The sequence below is a fragment of the Triticum aestivum genome, chromosome 4A, assembly GCF_018294505.1.
Source record: "Triticum aestivum cultivar Chinese Spring chromosome 4A, IWGSC CS RefSeq v2.1, whole genome shotgun sequence".
NCBI classification, from domain to species: Eukaryota; Viridiplantae; Streptophyta; class Magnoliopsida; order Poales; family Poaceae; genus Triticum; species Triticum aestivum.
Genome location: NC_057803.1, coordinates 220,874,910 through 220,900,022, shown reverse-complemented (window position 1 = coordinate 220,900,022; position 25,113 = coordinate 220,874,910).

The following is a 25,113-nucleotide window of genomic DNA, read 5'->3' as shown; positions in this document are numbered from 1 at the left end:
AGTAGAGACATAAGTTAAGCAATTTTGCCTTAAGAAGGCTAGCACAAAAGTAACAACGATCCAAAAGGAAAGGCCTCCTGCCAAGGAACCTCTTAACTACTCCTAGTCGTTAACGGTCTCCACGTTGTAGTAGGTACCCTCGGGGTAGTAGTAGTAATCGGTGGTCACATTTGACTCATGGACACCATCATCTGATCGCAGCAATCGGGTATGGGGGGGGGGGAATTAGCAAAGCTACCATGACTACTCATCGAAAGTACTCGCAAGACTTACATTAGAACTATTCTAAGTATGCATCGGTATCAAAGGGGTGGTATGTATCTGTGGACTTAACTGCAGAATGCCAGAAGAGAAGGGAAAGCCTAGCCTATCGAAGACTAGCATCTTCAAGCATCTTGCAACATCCCAAGAGATAAGAGTAACATAGCATAACAGTAGTAAGTTTGTTGTAATTAACATTGACACCCAGAGATCCTTCCTCGACTCCCTGCGAGAAAGCAATGCCGAAGCCACATATCCATTTCATGCCTCAGCATCCAATTTGATACATGTCCAATGTATCTGTAATTTTTGATTGTTCCATGCTATTATATTATCTGTTTTGGATGTTTTATATGCATTAATATGCTATTTTATATTATTTTTGGCACTAACCTATTAACCTAGAGCCTAGTGCCAGTTTCTGTTTTTTCCTTGTTCTAGAGTTTTACAGAAAAGGAATATCAAACGGAGTCCAAACGAGCTGAACATTTATGGTGATTTTTTATGGACCAGAAGAAGCGCACGAATCATCAGAGTTTGACTCGAAGCTTCACGAGGAAGCGACAAGGGTGGAGGGAGTGCCCCCTGTCTTGCCGCTACCTCGTGCACCCCCTGGCATGAAGCCGACGCCAAAAATTCATATAAATCTAGAAACCACCGGAAAGAAACCTAGATCGGGAGTTCTGCCACTGCAAGCCTCTTTAGCCATGAAAAACCAATCAGGAGCCCGTTTTGGCACCCTACCGGAGGGGGAAACCATCAGCAGAGGCCATCTTCATCATCCCGGTGCTCTCCATGATGAGGAGGGAGTAGTTCACCCTGAGGGATGAGGGTATGTACCAGTAGCTATGTGTTTGATCTCTCTCTCTCCCTCTCGTGTTCTTGATTTGGCACGATCTTGATGTACCGCGAGCTTTCTTACTATAGTTGAATCATATGGTGGTTCTCCCCCTCTATCTTTTATGACGAATTGAGTTTTACCTTTGAGGTTTCACTATTATCGGATTGAATACTATTATGGATTTGAGAACACTTGATGTATGTCTTGCGTGGGATACCCGTCGTGACAATGGGGTGTTCTATTGATTTACTTGATGTATGTTTTTGCACTCAACTCGTGGATTCCCGAGGTGACATTGCAGTAATCTATGCATAGGGGTTGATGAATGTTTGCGTCCTTGTTTCTCCGGTAGGAATATTTGGGCACTCTTTGAAGTTCTTTTTGTTGGATTGAATATTATTAATCTGAAGTTGTTTGATGCATATCGTATAATTGACCCAAGGATACTTGTGGTGACATTGGAGTATCTAGGTGACATTAGGGTTGGCTGATGTGTATCATATGGTGTTATTTTACTATGAACTCTAGGGCTATTTGTGACACTTATAGGAATAGATCAATGAATTGATCGGAAAGAATAACTTTGAGGTGGTTTCATACCCTACAAGCAATTTCATCTTATGTTCTCCATGATAGGAACATTGGAGTGACTTTTGTCGCATGTTGAGGGATTGCCATATGATCTAATTATGTTATCATTATTGAGAGAACTTGCACTAGTGAAAGTATGAACCCTAGGCCTTGTTTCCTAGCATTGCAATACCGTTTCCACTAACTTTTGTTACTAGTTACCTTGCTGTTTTTATATTTTCAGATTAGAAAGACCTATATCTACCATCCATATTAAAGTTGCATCACCATCTCTTCGCTGAACTAGTGTACCTATGCAATTTACCATTGTATTGGGTGTGTTGTGGACATAAGAGACTCTTTGTTATTTGGTTGCAGGGTTGTTTGAGAGAGAACAAAGTTGCTATCTATGATGATTATTGTGATGACATGTATGCTATAAAGAATAATGATAACCTTGAAACTTTTCATCATGTTTTCAATTTTCAATTGGATTATGCCTCACATGATACTTATTTTGTTGAGTTTGCTCCCAGTACTATTGATGAGAAGAATTTAGCTGATGTGGAGGGTAGTAAATTTTCTATGCTTGTGGATCATGCAAATATTATTTATGTGATAGTTATATTGTTGAATTCATTCATGATGCTACTGAAAATTATTATGAGAGAGGAACATATGCTTTTACATATTGCAATAATATCTTTCCTCTCTATGTGTTGAAAATCTTGAAGTTATTCTTGTTTTTCCTTCCTATGCTAGTTGATTCTTGTTCTCATAAATTGTTTGTTCACAAAATCCCTATGCATAGTAAGTGGGTTAGACTTAAATGTGCTAGTCATATGCTTCATAATGCTCCCATTATGTACAATCCTTATCTTTTATGTGAGCATCATTGAAATCATCATGCCTAGCTAAAAAGGAAGTAAAGAAAAGTGCTTGTTGGGAGACAACACAACATTTACCCATACTTTTTGTGTGTGTTCACATGATTGTGCTACTGTATTAATCATGTTTATAGCTTTTGTTTCAATAAAGTGCCAAGTAAGACCTTTGGGATGGTCTATGGTCATAGTTGATTTGATCTTGCTGAAAAACATAAACTTTTGCACCCATTAAAATTATTGTCATTTATTACAGAAGCGTGGTAAAATACTGATTATTTTTGCACAAGATTTATACACAAATTGCCCAGGTTGTCCTAATTTTTCAGAATTTTTAGAGTTACAAAAGTATGGAAAGTTTCCAGATTACTATAAACTGTTCTGTTTTTGACGGATTCTGTTTTTCATGTGTTGTTTGCTTATTTTGATGAATCTATTAGTAGTATCACTACTAGGGAAAGCCTAGCAGTTGCGCGGGTTAAATGCTTATCAGTAGCGCGGGTGGCCGCGCTACTGATACGGCGCTATAGCTAATGCTTAACAGTAGCGAGGTTTGACCCACGCTACTGCTACCTAGGGATAGAAGCAGTGTTGGTATGCAACAAGTGCTACTGCTAATAGCTGCAACGCCCTTGAACAAAGAGCGCTACTGCTAAGAACTCGCTGCTGCTAAAGCCATACCCCAGGCTACTATTATTAGTTTTTGATTTTTTTTCTACTCCATATTTTGTGCTACTGAATTTTGTTTAGGGCTCTATACAATAATCTCTAGCATATCATACACATAAAAATGTAATCATAGCATATACATACAAATAGTCTCATCAAATCATGTCATCATCATAATCATCATCCAACACAAAGTGGTATCTCGTCATCATCTTGAAAATAGTGATACAAGTCTCGAATACTTGCAACTACATCGTCATCCACCTAAACAATGATATACGCGAGAAGAGCTATCACTATGAGTGAGAGCAGAAATATGCAATACATCAGGCGGCGGTTATGAGTCCTCTCTCTCGCTAGCGCGAACCTCAAGTAACTAGCTTCGACTTCTTGTCTGCTTTTGAAGCCTTTATGGCTGGCGCCCGAGACCCCATCCACTTGCGCCTGACACTCAGGCCACTCGTCGTACACCCCCGAACCTTCCCTTTGTACACGACATAGCACTGCTTATTCGCCATCAAGAATCTAGGTACCTATTAGAGATGCATCTTCATCAAGAGAATGTACAATCATATGCAACAAAATATACTAGAGCAACACGGAAAAGAAAGGGTTAGCAACTAGATGCAACATATAGTACGCAAGCTAATTAACTAGAGGTACATAGGACATCGTACCCAAACTAACATAGCGTTATGCAAGTTCGGCAGGGACCACGGACATCACAAAGTTTCATCGCTACAGAAAGTATACAAGTTCAACTGACACATATCATCATCATCGGCATCGTAAATCAGTAGAAGTTACATCCTTCCATATCATCAAGGATGGACCCTAGCTTCTTGAACGGTGTGAGGTGATGACGGTGCATGCCTATGCGAGTTCAGATGTCAGCTCGCGATATAGGGCCGTGGTGGAACATCCCCTTCTCATCGACGACTTCTTTCATGATGATCGTTGCAATGTCCCTCTTGATGCAAAAGAAGTCGTCTCTAAGTTTATAATCCGCTTCTCCATGAGATTCTACCCACTTGTGGATATGATCATCATTTCTGCTTGTCATGCGAAGCTTTTGGTGATCCATGTTGAACTCAATCATGAGACGGAGGAGGTAGAATCCATCTTTCTTGATTGTTTTTGGGACATTGATGCAGCAGAAGTTAGTTTTATGCGAGAAACCCAACTTCTTGTTTCTTTGTTTCCTGATCTGCAGGTGGCCACCCCTAATGCTGAAGCCTTGGAGAGCATCATCTAGAATATTCATTATGTGGGTGTAGTCCTTCTTCTCGTAGTTTCTGGTTGGGTCAAAATACACGGTGTGGGAGACTCGCAAGTAAAAAATGATAAGGATGGCGTGACCATTGCTGCAGGGAAAAACACCTCAAATTATTCTCCATATGAGCGAGAAGGAATGATTGAAATGTACGAAAAGGTTGTCCGGAACTAACTTAATTTGGATGATAAGGCAGGAGGACAATTTCCTGGTCCTTATTATGTACCATGAAGTTTTGGAGGTACGCCCTAGTAGTTTCACGCTCAAAGTCGCTGAGACTCAAGAAGGACTCATGCATGTAGTATGGATCCGCCACACAGATTTGCGAGACTTCTTCTCTCTTCATGATGGAGCTCATATGTAGCGCAAAAGGTGGATGATTGTAAAATAGAGCCGCCGTGTGTCCAGGTAGCACCTCCCCTCAGGCACACGAGCTGCGTATGTCAGATATCCTGGATCCTTCGAGGCTAGTAGGCTTTTCTCAGTCGACAACACATGGTCGTACAGTCTCCTGAGATCCCCTAATAGTGCCTCCAGTAGTTTCGGCAGTAGCATCGGCTCGCCCGTGACATGGAACATGGCCACACCATTGACTAGTACACACTCTTCAAAATCCACCATCTGGCTACTATGTGCTCTGGCTTGTTTGTAGGCAGCTGAGCCTATCTTCCCCGGTCTCTTCCTCTCCTTTTTCTTGGGCACACCTTCTAGACCCTTCCTTAACCCCTGCCCTAGTGTTGCCGGGCTAAGCACTGTACGACCCCCGGCTAGTTGATCCTGTGTTGAGGCGACTTCTTCAGGCGTGTCCTGTGATGATTTCATGAGGAGAGACTTCTTCCAATCCCTACTAGGACGTTCCTGCCCAGGCAGATCATCCATACCCTCATCAGCATGCTGATAACCCGACTCATCATATGGCTGAATTATCATATCTAAGTCACCGTCATAGGCGCCTGTGTTGAGGAAACTCATTGGGTCCTCCATCTCCTCCATCACATCATCCATTCTTTGTTCTACGGGGCCAATTACATCAACCACTATTGGACCCCCTTCATCACGTCATCCGCCGGTCTCACACAGCACTACATGAGCTGGTAATTGCGTAGGCGGGGTGGTGGTCCCCATACATGCTTGTTGATGTGTGGTTATTAGTGTGCTCTCGGCCGTCTCGAGACAAAGAAGATTCTTCGGCCATAGCAGCACCCAACCCTTGCAGCTTCCAATCCACAACGAGGTCTCATCGTCCTCTCCCCTAGCCGTACTGGAGGAGGCAAATCCTCGTGCCCCGATTTCACACTTGACAAGGTAACCCTGAAGTGCCCAGTGGGGATCGGCTGGCTGTGGAACATGAGTTCCAAGGGCTTCGTTATCACACCCTTTCTCACATCCACCTTCTGGCCTTTGATCAAGTAGAGTATGGTGCACGGGGTTTCGTCTGCCTGCAAACACATGCCTGCGGCGTAAAACATCTGAAAGGCAACGAAAATGGAATATTATATATATATATATATATATATATATGTTTGTGCAACATGTAATTACCATGAGGGCGTCGAGCTCAGCCAAAGACGAAGGCCCACCTAGCGCGCAAGAGAATAAGGACGGGATGCTATGCGCGAGTGCGGGTGCGAGAGCAGGCCCAGTTGTGTGAGCAGGTGATAGTGCGGTGGTGTTGTTCACGGAGTTGCTCACGATGAAACTAGGCATGGTGAAATCATGTACCGTCTTGTCTGGATTTTCCTTCATCGAGTTGATGATAACCGAGAGCAAGTTAGTAGAGAAATCATTTCTCACGCATTTACAGCTGCATTGACTGCCTGCTATAGCAACTCATTTTCTCCTCAACTGTTTTTTCGCGTCCTCAACTGCTTTTTTCTCGAATGCAAGCTTCACCTTCTCATTTATGTCTGCCTAAATAAACTTCTTTTTCTTCTTCTTGGCCTTCGGGCCCTCATTGTAAAACACCTTCCATGTGGCACCATCTCCGGCGCCGTGCACACGTCCATATTGCGGCTGCTAGCCCGAAGGGAGTCCCTTAAGTTCGTTCAAGGCCCGGTTGAGAGGGGTGTCCCACTTGGGCCTCATCGGCGAAGTAGGGCTTTTGCCTGCAAGCTGGTGTTGCTTCTCCTGCAGAAGGAATGTGAACCTTTTATGAATGTGTAGTTGACTTGATCAGGAGCTAAATGTAAGGTGGTAAAAGAATAATTACATGTATTCTAATCAATCTCCTCATGGTTTGGTCAATGTAAAAAACCTTCTTTTCCTTGTCCCACTTGTAGCAGGACCTGATGAAGTCACACTCCAAGGGGTTGGTGAACTTCACGAAAGAGTCTGGGAGACCCATGGCTTCATGTTCCGCGTCCTCCTTATCCCATATGGGCCTTTTACCGAGGTAGCCACAGCTTCCGAGGTGATGCTTCCCCGTGTTCCTTTGCTAAAGGCTCTTGAATTTCGCAGCCTTAGCCTTGACTACTTCGGTAGCGCAAGTGTCCTTGAATTTTTTGAACCCCTCTTACGTAAGTGTCGGATTTTCCTCCAGAATATTGGACATGGGTTCCTCAGCCTCAATAGCTCGTTTCACCCTCCCTTTCAAGGAGGCCAAATCATTGATGAACATGCCCATGGCATGATTGTTAATCATTTTCATCTTTGGATCATCCCACAGTTGTTCTATGCTATCATCCCGGTCGGGGAACTTCAATCTCTTGTGCAACTACGTCAGGAGCAGCTGCCTCAAATGTTCTTTACTCCTTAAGTCATCGTCGTTGATGCTCGCGCATTCCCGTAGGATGCATCCTACTTGGTTCCCGTAGCACTTGCGAGGTTCTTTCGGCTCTAATGGCTCAAATTTGCCAGGTGCCTGATACGTCTCCAATGTATCTATAATTTTTGTTTGTTCCATGCTATTATATTATCTGTTTTAGATGTTTAATGGGATTTAATATTCTTTTTTATAATATTTTTGGGACTAACCTATTAACAGGAGGTCTAGTGCTTTCTGTTTTTTTGCCTATTTTAGAGTTTCACAGAAAAGGAATACCAAATGGAATCCAAACGGAATGAAACCTTCGCGATGATCTTTCTAGGACCGAAAGCAAACCAGGAGACTTGGAGTTGAAGTATGGAACGCCACGAGGCGGCCACGAGGCAGGAGGGCGCGCCCAAGGGGGTAGGCGCGCCCCACCCTCGTGGGCCCCTTGTAGCTCCACCGACGTACTTCTTTCGCCTATATATACTATTATACCCTTGACCGATTGCAGAGAGCCACAAAATCCACTTTTCCATTTCCGCAACCTTCTGTACCCGTGATATCCCATCTTGGGGCCTTTTCTGGTGATCTGGCGGAGGGGGAATCGATCATGGAAGGCTTCTACATCAACACCATAGCTTCTCCGATGAAGCATGAGTAGTTTACCACAGACCTTCGGGTGCATAGTTATTAGCTAGATGGCTTCTTCTCTTTGATTCTTAATACAAGGTTCTCCTCGATGTTCTTCGAGATCTATTCGATGTAATACTCTTTTGCGGTGTGATTGCCGAGATCCCATGAATTGTGCGTTTATGAACAAGATTATATATGAATATTGTTTGGTTCTTCTCTGAACTCTTATATGCATGATTTGATATCTTTGCAAATATCTTTGAATTATCGGTTTAGTTTGTCCTACTAGATTGATATTCTTGCAATGGGAGAAGTGCTCAGCTTTGGGTTCGATCTTGCGGTGTCCTTTCCGAGTGACAGTAGGGGAAGCAAGGCACGTATTGTATTGTTGCCATCGAGGATTAAAAGATGGGCTTTATATCATATTGTTCGAGTTTATCCCTCTACATCATGTCATCTTGCTTAATGCGTTACTCTGTTCTTATGAACTTAATACTCTAGATGCATACTGGATAGCGGTCGATGTGTGGAGTAATAGCAGTAGATGCAGAATCGTTTCTATCTACTTGACACAGACATGATGCCTATGTTCATGATTATTGCCTTATATATTCTCATAACCTTGCGCTTTTCTATCAATTACTCGACAGTAATTTGTTCACCCACCATAATACATGCTGTCTTGAGAGAAGACACTAGTGAAACCTATGGCCCCCGGGTCTCTTTCTTATTATATTGCATCTCTTTTATTTACATCGCATCTATTTTACTATTTTGCAATCTTTACTTTACAATCTATACAACAAAAATACCAAAAATATTTATTTTACTATCTTTATCAGATCTCACTTTTGTGAGTGACCGTTAAGGGATTGACAACCTCGTTATTGCGTTGATTGCAAGGTTCTTGATTGTTTGTCTAGGTACTATGTGAATTGTGCGTTGTCTCCTACTGGATTGATACCTTGGTTCTCAAAACTGAGGGAAATACTTATGCTACTTTGCTGCATCACCCTTTCCTCTTCAAGGGAAAACAAACGCATGCTCAAGAGGTAGCAAGATGGATTTCTGGCACCGTTGCTGGGGAGATCTATGCCAAGTCAAGACATACCAAGTACCCATCATAAACTCTTCTCCCTCGCATTACATTATTAGCCATTTATCTCTCGTTTTCCTTCCCCCACGTCTAAAACAATTTTCAAAAACCTTTGCCTTTTCTTCGCCCCTCTTCTGTTCGTCTCTTTTCACTTGCTTCTTGTGTGCTTGTATGTTGGATTGATTGTTTGTCACGATGGCTCAAGATAATACTAAATTGTGTGACTTTTCCAATACCAACAACAATGATTTTATTAGCAGTCCGATTGCTCCTACTACCGATGCTGAATCTTGTGAAATTAATACCGCTTTGTTGAATCTTGTTATGAAAGATCAATTTTCTGGCCTTCCTTGTGAAGATGCCACTACCCATCTAAACAAGTTTGTTGATTTGTGTGATATGCAAAAGAATAAAGATGTGGATAATGATATTGTTAAATTGAAGCTATTTCCGTTTTCGCTTAGAGATCATGCTGAAACTTGGTTCTCTTCTTTGCCTAAAAATAGTATTGATTCATGGGATAAGTGCAAAGATGCTTTTATCTCTAAGTATTTTCCTCCCACTAAGATCATCTCTCTTAGGAACAATATTATGAATTTTAAGCAACTTGATCATGAGCATGTTGCACAAGCTTGGGAGAGGATGAAATTAATGATACGCAATTTCCCTACTCATGGTTTGAATTTGTGGATGATTATACAAAATTTTTATGCCGGATTGAAATTTTCTTCTAGAAATCTTTTAGATTCGGCCGCGGGAGGCACTTTTATGGAAATCACTTTAGGATAAGCTACTAAACTCCTAGACAATATTATGGTTAATTATTCTCAGTGGCACACCGAAAGATCCACTAGTAAAAAAGTTCATGCGATTGAAGAGATTAATGTTTTGAGTGAAAGATGGATGAACTTATGAAATTGTTTGCTAATAAAAGTGTTTCTTCTAATCCTAATGATATGCCTTTGTCCACTTTGATTGAGAATAATAATGAATCTATGGATGTGAATTTTGTTGGTAGGAACAATTTATGTAACAACGTGTATAGAGGAAACTTTAATTCTAGGCCGTTTCCTAGTAATTCCTCTAATAATTATGGTAATTCCTACAACAACTCTTATGGAAATTTTAATAATATGCCCTTTGATTTTGAGATTAGTGTTAAAGAATATATGAGTTCGCAAAAGAATTTCAATGCTTTGGTTGAAGAAAAATTGCTTAAGATTGATGAGTTGGCTAGGAACGTGGATATAGTTTCTCTTGATGTTGATTCTTTGAAACTTAGATCTATTCCACCTAAGCATGACATCAATGAGTCTCTCAAACCCATGATAATTTCCGTTGATGAGTGCAATGAAAGAACTGCTAGGATGTGTGCTAAAAAAGATTGCTTTGTGAAAGCGTGTTCTTCTAGTTTTCCTGATAATAATGATGAAGATCTAAAAGTGATTGATGTGACTCCTATTAAATACTTGTTTTGCAATATGAATCTTGATAAAGATGGGACTGGAGATGAGTCAACTTTAGTTAAAAGGCGTCCCAATGATTCGAGTTTTTAGATCTTGATGCAAAAGTTAATAAAAGTGGGATTGAAGAGGTCGAAATTTTACATAGCAATGAACCCACTATTTTGGATTTCAAGGAATTTAATTATGATAATTGCTCTTTGATAGATTGTATTTCCTTGTTGCAATCCGTGTTAAATTATCCTCATGCTTATAATCAAAATAAAGCTTTTACTAAACATATCATTGATGCTTTAATGCAATCCTATGAAGAAAAGCTTGAACTAGAAGTTTCTATAAATATAAAACTTTATGATGAGTGGGAACCTACTACTAAAATTAATATTAAAGATTATGAATGCTATGCTTTATGTGATTTGGGTGCTAGTGTTTCCACGATTCCAAAAACTTTGTGTGATGTGCTAGGTTTCCGTGAATTTGATGATTGTTCTTTAAATTTGCATCTTGTAGATTCCACCATTAAGAAACCTATGGGAAGGATTAATGATGTTCTTATTGTTGCAAATAGGAATTATGTGCTTGTAGATTTCATTGTTCTTGATATAGATTGCAATCCTACATGTCCTATTATTCTTGGTAGACCTTTTCTTAGAACGGTTGGTGCAATTATTGACATGAAAGAAGGAAATATTAGATTCCAATTCCCGTTAAGGAAAGACATGGAACACTTTCCTAGGAATAAAATTAAATTGCCTTATGAATCTATTATGAGAGTCACTTATGGATTGCATACCAAAGATGACAATACCTAGATCTATTCTTGTTTTTATGCGTAGCTAGGGGCGTTAAACATAGCGCTTGTTGGGAGGCAACCCGATTTTAATTTTGTTCTTTACTTTTTGTTCCTATTTAGTAACAAATAATTCATCTAGCTTATGTTATGATTTTATTTTTATGTTTTAATTAGTGTTTGTGCCAAGTAAAGCCTTTAGGATCTTCTTGGGCGATTGTTGTTTGATCTTGCCGACAAAAACAGAAAGTATGCGCTCACGATAATAGTTTTCGTTTTTTACCAGAGAGCGATAAAATACCAATTCCAACTTAAGTAGATCAATATACAAATTATCCTGGGCGTCCTAAATTTTCAGAATTTTTGGAGTTACACAAGTATTCAGAACCTCCAGATTACTACACACTGTTCTGTTTTTGACAGATTCTGTTTTTTGCGTGTTGTTTGCTTATTTTGATGCATCTATGGCTTGTATCGGGGGGTATGAACCATAGAGAAGTTTTAATACAGTAGGTTTAACACCAATATAAATAAAGAATGAGTTCATTACAGTACCTTAAAGTGGTGGTTTATTTTCTTATACTAATGGAGCTCATGAGTTTTTCTGTTGAAGTTTTGTGATGTGAAGTTTTCAAGTTTTTGGGTAAAGATTTGATGGATTTTGGAATAAGGAGTGGAAAGAGGCTAATCTTGGGGATGTCCAAGGCAACCCAAGGTAAAATTCAAGGACAACCAAAAGCCTAAGCTTGGGGATGCCCCGGAAGGCATCCTCTCTTTCGTCTTCGTCTATCGGTAACTTCACTTGAGGCTATATTTTTATTCACCACGTCATATGTGTTTTGCTTGGAGTGTCTTGTATGATTTGAGTCTTTGCTTTTTAGTATACCACAATCATCCTTGCTGTACACACCTTTTGGGAGAGACACGCATGAATCGGAATTTATTAGAATACTCTATGTGCTTCACTTATATCTTTTGAGCTAGATAATTTTGCTCTAGTGCTTCACTTATATCTTTTTAGAGCACGATCGTGGTTTTATTTTATAGAAATTATTTATCTCTCATGCTTGACTTATATTATTTGGAGAGTCTTCTAGAACATCATGGTAATTTGCTTTGGCTATAAAATTAGTCCTAATATGATGGGCATCCAAGATGGGTATAATAAAAACTTTCATATAAAGTGCATTGAATACTATGAGAAGTTTGATTCCTTATGATTGTTTTGAGATATGAAGATGGTGATATTAGAGTCATGCTAGTAGATTGTTGTGAATTTGAGAGATACTTGTGTTAAAGTTTGTGATTCCCGTAGCATGCACGTATGGTGAACCGTTATGTGATGAACTCGGAGCATGATTTATTTTTTGATTGTCTTCCTTATGAGTGACGGTTGGGGACGAGAGATGGTCTTTTCCTACCAATCTATCCCCCTAGGAGCATGCGTGTAGTACTTTGTTTCGATAACTAATAGATTTTTGCAATAAGTATGTGAGTTCTTTATGACTAATGTTGAGTCCATGGATTATACACACTCTCACCCTTCCACCGTTGCTAGCCTCTCCAGTACCACGCAACTTTCGCCGGTACCGTAAACCTACCATTTACCTTCCTCAAAATAGCCACCATACCTACCTATTATGGCATTTCCATAGCCATTCCGAGATATATTGCCATGCAACTTTCCGCCGTTATGTTTATTAAGGCACGCTTCATCATTGTCTTATTGCTTTGCATGATCATGTAGTTGACATCATATTTGTGGCAAATCCACCTTCATAATGTTTTCATACATATCACTCTTGATTCATTGCACATCCCGGTACACCGCTGGAGGCATTCACATAGAGTCATATTTTGTTCTAAGTATCGAGTTGTAATTTTTGAGTTGTAAGTAAATAAAAGTGTGATGATCTTAATTATTAGAGCATTGTCCCAGTGAGGAAAGGATGATGGAGACTATGATTCCCCCACAAGTCGGGATGATAGTCTGGACGAAAAATAAAAGAGAAAAGAAAAAAAGAGGCCATAAAAAGAAAGCGAGAAAGGCCCAAATAAAAAAATGAGAGAAAAAGAGAGAAGGGACAATGCTACTATCCTTTTTCCACACTTGTGCTTCAAAGTAGCGCCATGATTTTCATGATAGAGAGTCTCCTATTTTGTCACATTCATATAATAGTGGGAATTTTTCATTATAGAACTTGGCTTGTATATTCCAATGATGGGCTTCCTCAAAATGCACTAGGTCTTTGTGAGCAAGCAAGCTGGATGCACACCCACTTAGTTTCTTTTTGAGCTTTCATACACTTATAGCTCTAGTGCATCCGTTGCATGGCAATCCCTACTCACTCACATTGATATCTATTGATGGGCATCTCCATAGCCCATTGATACGCCTAGTTGATGTGAGACTATCTTCTCCCTTTTTGTCTTCTCCACAACCACCATTCTATTCCACCTATAGTGCTATGTCCATGGCTCACGCTCATCTATTGCGTGAGGATTGAAAAAGTTTGAGAACATCAAAAGTATGAAACAATTGCTCGGGTTGTCATCGGTGTTGTGCATGATTTACATATTTTGTGTGATGAAGATAGAGCATAGCCAGACTATATGATTTTGTAGGGGTAGCTTTCTTTGGCCATGTTATTTTGAGAAGACATGATTACTTTGTTAGTATGCTTGAAGTATTATTATTTTTATGTCAATATTAAACTTTTTTTTTGAATCTTTCGGATCTAAACATTCATGCCACAATAAAGAAAATTACATTGATAATTATGTTAGGTAGCATTCCACATCGAAAATTCTGTTTTTATCATTTACCTACTTGAGGACGAGCAGTAATTAAGCTTGGGGATGCTTGATACGTCTACAACGTATCTATAATTTTTTATTGTTCCATGCTATTATATTATCTGTTTTGGATGTTTAATGGTCTTTAATATGCTCTTTTAAATTATTTTTGGGACTAACCTATTAGCCGGAGGCCCAGTGCCAAATTCTGTTTTTTTGCCTATTTTAGAGTTTCGCAGAAAAGGAATACCAAAGGAATCCAAATGGAATGAAACCTTCGTGATGATCTTTCTTGGACCGAAAGCAAACCAGGAGACTTGGACTTGAAGTCTGGAATGCCACGAGGCGGCCATGAGGCAGGAGGGCGCGCACAGGGTGGGTAGGCGCGCCCCCACCCTTGTGGGCCCCTCGTAGCTCCACCGACGTACTTCTTTCGCCTATATTTTTTCTTATACCCTAGATCAATCGCAGAGAGCCATGAAACCACTTTTCCACTACTGCAACCTTCTATACCCATGAGATCCCATCTTGGGGCCTTTTCCGGCGATCTGCCGGAGGGGGAATCGATCACGGAGGATTTCTACATCAACACAATTGCCTCTCCGATGAAGCATGAGTAGTTTACCACAGACCTTTGGGTGCATAGTTATTAGCTAGTTGGCTTCTTCTCTCTCTTTGATTCTCAATACAAAGTTCTCCTCGATGTTCTTGGAGATCTATTCGATGTAATACTCTTTTGCAGTGTGTTTGCCGAGATCCGATGAATTGTGGGTTTATGAACAAGATTATCTATGAATATTATTTTGCTCTTCTCTGAATTCTTATATGCATGATTTGATATCTTTGCAAGTCTATTCGAATTATTGGTTTAGTTTGGCCTACTAGATTGATCTTTCTTGCAATGGGAGAAGTGCTTACCTTTGGGTTCAATCTTGCGGTGTCCTTTCCCAGTGACAGTAGGGGCTGCAAGGCACGTATAGTATTGTTGCCATCTAGGATAAAAAGATGGGGTTTATATCATATTGTTTGAGTTTATCCCTCTACAACATGTCATCTTCCTTAATGCGTTACTCTGTTCTTATGAACTTAATACTCTAGATGCATGCTGGATAGCGGTCGATGTGTGGAGTAATAGTAGTAGATGCAGAATCGTTTTGATCTACTTGACACAGATGTGATGCCTATATTCATGATTATTGCCTTAGATATTCTCATAACTATGCGTTTTCCTATCAATTGCTCGACAGTAATTTGTTCACCCACCATAATACATGCTATCTTGAGAAAAGCCGCTAGTGAAACCTATGGCCCCCTGGTCTCTTTCTTATTATATTGCATCTCTTTTATTTACATCGCATCTCTTTTACTATTTTGCAATCTTTACTTTCCAAGCTATACAACAAAAATACCAAAAATATTTATTTTACTATCTTTATCAGATCTCACTTTTCCGAGTGACCATGAAGGGATGGACATCCCCTTTATCGCGTTGGTTGTAAGGTTCTTGATTGTTTGTGCAGGTACTAGGTGACTTGTGCGTTGTCTCCTACTGGATTGATACCTTGGTTGTCAAAACTGAGGGAAATACTTACGCTACTTCGTTGCATCACCCTTTCTTCTTCAAGGGAAAACCAACGCATGCTCAAGAGGTACCAGTACCATCTTTGTGATCATCAATCGTCCAATCCGAGTTTGTTAGGTTTTTGTATCCTCTTCTTCTTCTTCTTCTTCTTCTGCTTCTTCTTTTCGGTAGCAGCATCGGCACCGGTACCTTCCCCGCCGGTATCTTCCCTGCCGGCACCTTCCCCGCCGGTCTCGGCGCCTCCATTGGTGCCGGCGCCGTCGGTGTCGATGTCGGCATTAGTACCATCATCAAGGATGACCTGCCAACCTTGATTGTGCTTAGCAGACAAAAAGTCGAGGTACTGTTGTTCACCGTCATTATCCATCTCATGTGCATCTTGGTCAGAAGGCCCGGTTTCTTCGTTGTTCGACATGTTTCCAATGATGAAGTCTCCTCGTTTAATTCTAAAACTATAAAAAATGATAAATGACATAAAAAGATCTATGTTTAATGGAATGCCGTTTCCCAGCAACTCCCAGCACTCGATGTCGGGGAGGCTGATTCCACCAACACCTATGGGGACATGGCCCCTTTCGGTTCGGTGGGGGGCGGAGGTCGCACAAAGAGCGGATCGAGGCAGTACACGCGAGCGGTTTTTACCCAGCTTTGGGCCGCACGGATGCGTAAAACCCTACTGCTGCTTGTTTGTGTGTATTGAATTCTTGCTCAGGAGCGATGGACACTGCTAGACTGAGCGTGAGAGTGTTCCTGGTGTTTCGAATGAGCCGAACTGGCCGAACCCCCTCTATGTTGCGCCTGGGCCTCCTTTTATACTTTTAAGGGGTCACCGACAGGTGGCAACGTAGACTAGAAGGGTAAGGATGCGGTAGGTGAAGCTACCGCTACTGTGGATACAGTGCACCCTACCTAACTCTGACGGCAGGGGACAAGGGCATTAAATGCCTGTCTGAGTTGCCTAAACAGTGCAAAAAGTGACCGTTAGGAGCGCCACCGTTTGCCACGATGGCCTTCTCTTCATCTCCGCTTGCCACCGTGCACCCCTAGCTGCACGGCCTCCTGCCACGTGTGCTTGGGAGAGTCCTAGAGCGACACGTTAGCAGGTGTGCTGGAGCGCGGGCATGAAGTGGGGGTTTCTCGCGGCAAGCTCCATGCCGCGGTCATCGTCTTGTCGTGTTTGGGAGCTTGTCGCTCACCGGGCCTTGCTGGGACGCAGGGCGCGTCGCGGCAAGCTTTCTTGGTATGCCTTGAGTGGCCTTCCCGGCAAGCTCCTCTTGCCGGGGTCTTGTCTCTTCCCGGCAAGCTCCTCTTGCCGGAGCCTGGGTTGGCCTTCCCGGCAAGCTCCTCTTGCCGGGGCCTTGGTTTGAGTACTTTGTTCTTGAATGGTCTTTAAGGGAACCACGGAGGGTCTTGGTGGTCACCCAGCAAGCCTTGCCGCGGGGCGCTGCAACTGCCCGTGCACGAGTTCGGGATACTAGGGTACCCCTACTCTAGTACACCGACAGGAGCCCCCGGGCCTGGGCCATACACGGTGCCGAGCGCTGTTGGGCTAGGCCCAAAACAGTGCACGGGCACGCGCGGCCTAGGTCACGCCGCATATCTCTCCGCTCCCGCCGCGCACGCCCAGAATGGCACGCGTCAAACGCGGCGTCGTGGGTGACGTGGGTGGCGTGCGCGGGGCTAAGCCCCTCGAGCATGTGTCAGGCCACGATGATGGGGACAGTTCACGCCCTCCTCCCTGAACGGAGGTAGGCGTGGGGGCGTGGTGCATTTACTGGACGGGGCCGGTGCGCGGTTTTCGGGACGCCCACTCCCCACGATCACGGGGCGGAGCGAGGCCGCCTCACCCGTCGCCTTGGTTCTGCATCTCCGCCACGCGGCTCCCATGCGCTTGGGGTCGCGGATGGTGGAAGTGGGAAACTGGGCCGTCGGAGCAGAGGCAGCGGGTTGGCCTCGACTCCCTGCTCTTCCCGTGCCTTGATTCGCTGAGCGGGGCGGCCGAGCCCCCACCTCGCTCCTTTATAAAGAGCGGGAGGGGAGCGCAGAAACCCGCACTCTCTCATCTCCTCCTTTCTTCAGCTTCTGCTCCCCTTTCTCTCATCCGCCATGGAGAAAGGGAACCCAGGCCCTTCATCGGTGGCGGCGAGGGTCGCCGCCAGACAGCGCATCTCTCCCTCTCCCGCGCCCGTGGTGGGGGAGCCAGCCACAAGGGGAAGAGGGAGGGGGCGAGGTCGCGGACAAGGTTGAGGACGAGGTCGAGGCGCTCGGGGAAGAGGCGGGCGGGGCGGCGTGCCAGCTTCACCTCCGCCGGCGGCTCCTTCCCCCACGGTGGTCCATATAGGGGACGACCCTTGCGAGTTCTTCGTCAAGCTGCGCCGGGCGCCTCGTCGTCGCCTCCGGCTTCCAGCTCCGTTTGCGAGTGCGATGGAGATGGACCCGCCTGAGACACTGAGACTGCACATGAGGGGCTGTGGAATCAGCGGCACGCGAGTCCGCGTTGTATTCCCAGCCCCTAATGTGATGTATCTTGATCGAGGGTGGAAGACGTTCGCCCGCATCCACAGCCTAATGGAGGGGTTTACCCTCCATTTTAAGTTGATGGAGGGTGATCTCCTCTCCGTCAAGGTCTTCGGGTGCTTCGGCACTCAGGCGAAGTGCTGCGTGGACAGCTCCTCCAACAGCGAAGGCTCCTCCTCGAGCGAGACTGACGAGGAGGAGAGCGACAGCGACCACGAGGGTAGCGGGCGGCGGGGTGGCGGGTCCGACTAGGCGTGGGGCGCCGCTTCGCGCGGCACCGGCGACCCCATCATCCGTGTCGCCGGCTGCTTGAACTCCCCGGGGTCATCTCCTTGGGCGGCTGGCGTAGGGAGGCTGCAGAAGGGGAAGAGGGCTGGCAACAAGGTCGTCAGGTCAGAGTACGAGGGCGTGGTGCCCTCGACAGCGTGCTGATGTCCTGCCGCCCCGTCTTCGAGCCCCGCTTCCAGCGCCGCCATCGCCGTCCAGCCTTCGGACGGCTCCCGGGATGTTCTCTTGGTGTCTTCTGGCACCCGTAGCTCGCCTAGGCGCTCCTTTTGCCCTTTTCGCCTCCTTGACCTGCCTCCTGAAGGGAGGGATAGGAAAGGGATTACGGGCATCTTATCTTTTTAATTTGTAAGCCTTCGGGCCTTAGCTGTATCTAAAACTTGTAATCCTCTCTTTCATGTTTTTCATCCTCTATGGACTGTACCTGAGTGGGATGTTTTTTAATGAAAAAGGGGATGCTTGCCGGGTTATTTGTCTCGCGAGTTGAACCCACGCCAAGGAGCAAATCCTTGGTGTCCCTCGGACAGACATTTCATCTCCCGGCAACAGGCCCTGCCGCCTTCCCACGTCGCTCGACCTTTCTCACGTCTTTGACGGAAGCGGGAACGAGGTGGGTGCGGTCTCCTCGTTTCATCCCTTTGCTGCCGCGACTACGACCAAACTTGGCCCCGGGAACGAGCCCCAGGGCCTAGAGTTGAGGGAGCACGGCAGTTTCCGGGAAGAAACGCGGTTTCGCATTCCCCAGTCCATAAGAGGATGCATGATGAGGGATGAAAGACTTATCTGATATTGCAGCCCCCGGCAACTCTGGTTTGCCGTGGACGATTCTTGGCACTCGCAGCCCCCAGCGATTCTGGCTTGCCGGGGCCCAGGTGCCGTCCGTTTTCTTCTTCCCTTGTCGTTGCCAGTCATGTCATAAGAACACTTTATTAGAGGCGTGACAAGTTGTTTTTGTAATATAACTCTATCTTAGGCAAAGAATTGCTGTGTTACTTCCTTTACTCGACTCTTGGCTCTGTATGGTTCTGCCCTACGCTTTCTAGGGAAACTTGCCGGCGCAGGTACCCTTGCCGCGAGCGCCGAGTGCGGAACTTCAGCAGCCTACTGGCGGGGTCGCTACCGACAAGCAACCTTGTCGCAACTAGTTGCAGCTCACTTAAGTTGTTGAGCGGACTCGAAACAAAGTAAGGGCGCTAGCGGCTCACTTAAGTTGCTGAGCAGACTCGAAGCAAAGTAAGGGTGCTAGCAGCTCACTTAAGTTGTTGAGCCGACTCGAAACAAAGTAAAGGCCCAACTAGCTACGAGTTGGTTCCTCCGCGCACAGGTTTTCCATACAAAGCACGGTCGTTCAAGGAAAATAACTCAAAAACTTAAAAAACTGATTGCTCAAGTTTTAGCAACTTAGCTTTTCTGTCGTCTGCTTCCCGGCAAGGAGAAACTTTCTTGAACGGCCTGGTCCACACCATTATCTTCTCCTTCCCCCCGGTAAACTTTGTGGGCGAGGGAACCTTCCTTCTTTTGAGAAAGAAATAGAGAAATAAAGTAATGATATGGAGCCTTGGGCTCATTATTGCTTACCGGGATTTGGTGTTGCACAAAGTGTCAGATAACATATGCAAAAAAGGATTATAGCATAAAAAACTGACAAGATGTGCGGGGCACATGAACTTTACTGGTGCACGGGGTCTGCGCCCGGCTTTGTACAAAGGATTACATGCAACAACGACAAGACTTGTACAAAAGGTGGTTGCCGGAAAAGCTTCCGGCAACCGCGCCTTACGGGTAAAACTTACGAAGATGTTCAATGTTCCAGGAGTTGCTCACCGGAATGCCATCTTCGGTCTCAAGGTGGACAGCGCCGGGCCTAGTGACTCGTTTCACCCGATAAGGGCCTTCCCACTTCGGCGTCAACTTGTTGGAATTCTTGGCGGACTGAACGCGCCGAAGAACAAGGTCGCCTTCCTCGAAGCTTCTGGCTTTAACTTTGCGGCTATGGTAGCGACGCAAAGCTTGCTGGTAGCGAGCGGCTTGCACAGCAGCCTGAAGACGGTCTTCCTCAAGGAGCAACGCGTTATCTTGTCGCAGCTACTCTTGCTCGAGCTCATCATAAGCGAGCACTCGAGGCGACCCGTAAACGAGTTCCGTGGGGAGAACTGTCTCCGCTCCGTAGACTAGAGCGAAGGGTGTCTGGCCAGTGGCTCGATTTGGCGTCGTCCTGATCGACCAAAGAACCACTGGCAGCTCCTCGATCCAGTTTCTTCCGCACTTGTGCAGCTTGTCGAAAGTTCCGGTCTTGAGGCCTCGCAGCACTTCAGCGTTTGCCCTCTCCGCTTGACCGTTGCTTCTTGGGTGAGCAACAGAAGCGAAGCAGACCTTGGCGCCAAGATCTTGGACATACTGCATGAAGGTGCGGCTCGTAAATTGCGTGCCATTGTCGGTGATGATCCTGTTAGGAACCCCGAAACGACAAACAATCGACCTGAAGAACTTGACTGCTGACCGTGCTGTCACCTTCCTCACTGGTTCCACTTCCGGCCACTTTGTGAACTTGTCGATTGCAACGTACAAGAACTCAAAGCCCCCGACGGCTCGGGGGAAGGGGCCGAGGATGTCGAGCCCCCAGACCGAAAATGGCCAGGATAAACGGATCGTCTGGAGAGCTTGAGCTGGCTGGTGTATCTGCTTGGAATGGAACTAGCACGCTTCACACTTGGTTACTTGTGCAGTTGCATCCTGGAGGGCTGTCGGCCAGAAGAAGCCTTGTCGGAATGCTTTGCTGACAAGTGCTCTTGCGCCAATGTGGTGACCACATATGCCTCCATGTATCTCTGCCAACAGCTGTTGTCCATCTTCCCGGCGAATACACTTCAATTTCACACCGTTGAGTCTTATTCTGTACAGTGTGTTGTCGACAAACTTGTACATACTTGACTGCCGGGCTACTCTTTCCGCTTCTTCTTGCTCTTCGGGAAGCTCTCCTGTTTGAAGGAAACGGACAATCTGCTACGCCCATGCTGGAGCTTGTGGCTCGACAACAAGGACTAAAGGCGTATCTGTTGCTGCGGGAACATCCGCTTCTACGGCAAGAACCTGCGGTTCGGCCGGAGCGTGATATTCCCCGGCAAGCCTGCCGGAGCAAAACTTGTCGGGAGCGTTTGCTTCAATGGAACAAACCAAGAGGTTCGCTGGAGCAGACTGCTCCTTAGCACTCTTGGCGTCGATCTTGGGGACCTTCTTGGCGGCGGCTTCGGGAAGCTTTGCCGGAAAGTAGTCACCAGAAACCAACTTCCTCTTCTTATTCTGTCCAGTTGATGGTGTCACGGATGGTTGAGTCAGCTTGAGCACAAAGATCCCTGGTTCCACAGGTAACTTTAGTGCAGCGCACTTTGACAGGCCATCAGCAATGTCGTTCTGAGCTCGTGGAACATGTTCCATTTGCAGGCCGTCAAAGTGTTCTTCTAGCTTTCTCACTTCATCAACATAAGCTTCCATCAATGGACTCTGGTAGTTCTTGTTCACTTGGCGGACGACAAACTGCGAGTCACCCCTTACAATGAGTTTCTTGATCCCAAGGTCGGCTGCGATTCTGAGGCCGGCAAGCAAACCCTCATACTCTGCAGTATTGTTCGTTGCTTGCTCCTTGGGAAAGTGCATCTCAAACTTGAGGCCAAAGCTTGACAGTTCCAATGCCCACTCGACAATCTTGCCTGTTGCTTCTGGATTCTGCAGTATCCTCTTCAGCGGAAAGCAAGTGACAACTGTGATCTCGTGTGCCTGGAAGTAATGGCGCAGCTTTCTCGAGGCCATGAGGAGGCCGAAAAGCAATTTTTGCACACCAGAGTACCTCGACCTAGCCCCCTGGAGAAGGGAGTTGACAAAGTAAACTGGGCGCTGCACCATCTTCTTCTGCACCTCCTTGCACGTCTGCGCAGATTCAACTTTGTCGGGGCCAGAGCTTGTCGAAGAAGCCCCCTGCTTGTCACTGGATTCACTTGTCGCGGTCGCTGGCTCATCATCCGCCTCCCTCTCCGCTACTAACGCAGCACTAACCACTTGATTGGTTGCTGCCAGATATAGCAACAACTTCTCTTGTGGCTTAGGTGCGACAAGTATTGGAGTGGAGGACAGGTACCTCTTCAAGTCCTGCAGCGCGGCCTCCGCTTCCGGAGTCCATTTCATTGGACCTGCCTTTTTCAATATTTTGAAGAATGGCAGGGCGCGCTCAGCAGACTTAGAGATAAACCTGCTGAGAGCAGCCACGCAACCGGCAAGCCTTCGCACATCCTTGACGCGCTTCGGTGCTTCAATCTGCTCGATGGCCTTGATCTTGTCGGGGTTGGCTTCAATTCCCCGCTGAGACACAAAGAACCCGAGAAGCTTGCCGGAAGGGACTCCAAACACGCACTTCTCGGGGTTGAGCTTGAGGTTGATCTTGCGCGGATTTGCAAAAGTTTCTTCTAAATCTTGGATCAGGGTAGCCTTGTCCTTGCTCTTGACCACTATATCATCCATGTAGGCTTCCACATTTCTGTGTATCTGTGGCTCAAAAGCGACATGGACTACTCTTGCAAATGTTGAACCAGCATTCTTCAACCCAAAGAGCATCCGTACAAAACAGTATGCGCCACAAGGGGTGATAAATGCGGTTTTTTCCTCATCCTCTTCTGCCATGAAGATCTGATGGTATCCTGAGTATGCATCAAGAAATGAAAGCAAATCACATCCAGCTGTGGAGTCAACAATCTGGTCAATGCGCGGCAAGGGAAATGGATCTTTGGGACAAGCTTTATTGACATCAGTGAAGTCTATACAAAGCCTCCATTTCCCGTTCGCCTTGCGCACGACTACAGGATTGGCCAACCACGTGGGATGGAGCACTCCTCTGACAAGGCCTGTTGCTTCCAATTTCCTGATCTCTTCTGCAATGAACTCTTGGCGCTCCACCGCTTGCTTCCTGACTCTCTGCTTGACGGGCCGCGCATGAGGATAGACGGCAAGGTGGTGCTCGATTACTTTCCTAGGAACACCGGGGATATCAGACGGTTGCCATGCAAACACGTCGACATTCGCCCGCAGGAAAGCAACGAGCACGCTTTCCTATTTGGGGTCAAGCGTGGCACTGATGGTGAAGGTACCACCAGTGCCGTCCTTCTTGGCGGGCACCTTCTTGGTCTCGGGTGGAGCTGCCATCGTCTTCTTGCACTTGCCGGTGGAGCTCGATGGTGCGTCCTCGACGGTAGCGCAGCACTTCGAAGAGGTGCGCTTGCCGGAGTGGGCATCAGAGCTCTTGCCGGACTTTGTCTTCTTCTTCCCCCCGGGAGCTTCAGCGGCAAGTATGTTGTGATCGGATGTGGCTGCTGCTTCCCGGTAGATCTTGTTGGCGCAGATAAGGGCATCTTTCTTGTCGCCGGGGACAGAGATGACACTTATCGGGCCTGGCATCTTGAGCATGTTGTATGCATAGTGAGAGGCTGCCATAAACTTGGCGAGCGCTGGACGGCCAAGGATCCCATTGTAGGGCAATGGAAAATCGGCAACGTCAAATGTGACCCTCTCAGTTTTGAAATTCATCTGGCTGCCAAATGTGACCGGCAGCATGATCTTTCCCTTCAGCTTGCTTCTTCCCGGGCTAATTCCTTGGAATGTGCCGGTCTCTTCGAGCTCGCTGTCAGGGATCTGAAGTCTCTGGAGGACCGCGGAGGATATCAGGTTCAAGCCGGCCCCGCCGTCAACTAGCATCTTCGTGACCTTGAGGTTGCGGATAGTTGGTGAAACCAACATCGGCAAGCACCCGACCGCAGTTACGCGATCAGGGTGATCCTCAATGTCGAAGATGATAGGCGTCCTGAACCATTTCAGAGGCTTGCGTGACTCTATGGATGGCTCTGCTGCATTCACTTCCCGCATCCATTGCTTGAGTTGGCGGTGCGAAGTATGCAGAGAAGCACCACCGTCAACGCACAGGACCTCTGTGGCTTTATGAAATTCCTGCTCATCGGCCTCATCATCATCCATGTCTTCATTGTCGTCGTCGTCATCTTCATCCTTGTCACGGCCGCGGGGAGGCCTATCTCCTTGCCGCTGCTTGATCTTGCCGCGGCGTCCCCCTCGGCCGGGACGTTTCTTGCCGGATCCACCAGTTCCTTCCTAGGCCTTCTCCTTGTCGCGCCGCTCGTACTCAGTTTTCTGTTGCTCAACAAGCTGTTCGACTTTCTTGCAATTCTGGAGATCGTGGCCCTTGGTGCGGTGAATCTTACAATACTGCTTGCCGGAGCTGACCTGCTTGTCGGCGGCCGCCACAGGCTGGGCCTCCTTGTCGGAGCCACCAGCTTTAGCTTCCTTGGCGCCACCTCCGTTGCCGGACTGCTCTACAGCTAGCACTTCCTTGCCCTTCCTCCTTCTGTTGTTCCGCCGCTGGCCTTTCTTTGTCGGGGCGGCATCCTCACTGTCAGATCATCCTGCTCCTATATCCTCTCCGGGGAGCCTTCTCCCCTCTTCAACGCGTGCACACTTGTCGGCCAGGGCGTAAAGCTCGCTGACGTCTCTGATCTTACACATCGCCATCTCCTCCCTCATCCTTCGATTTCGCACGTTCTGATGGAATGCGCTGATGATCGCGGCGGGGTGGACGTCTGGGATGTTGTGCTGTACACGGTTGAATCTCTAAATGTACTTGCGCAGTGGCTCTCCTTCCTTCTGGGCAA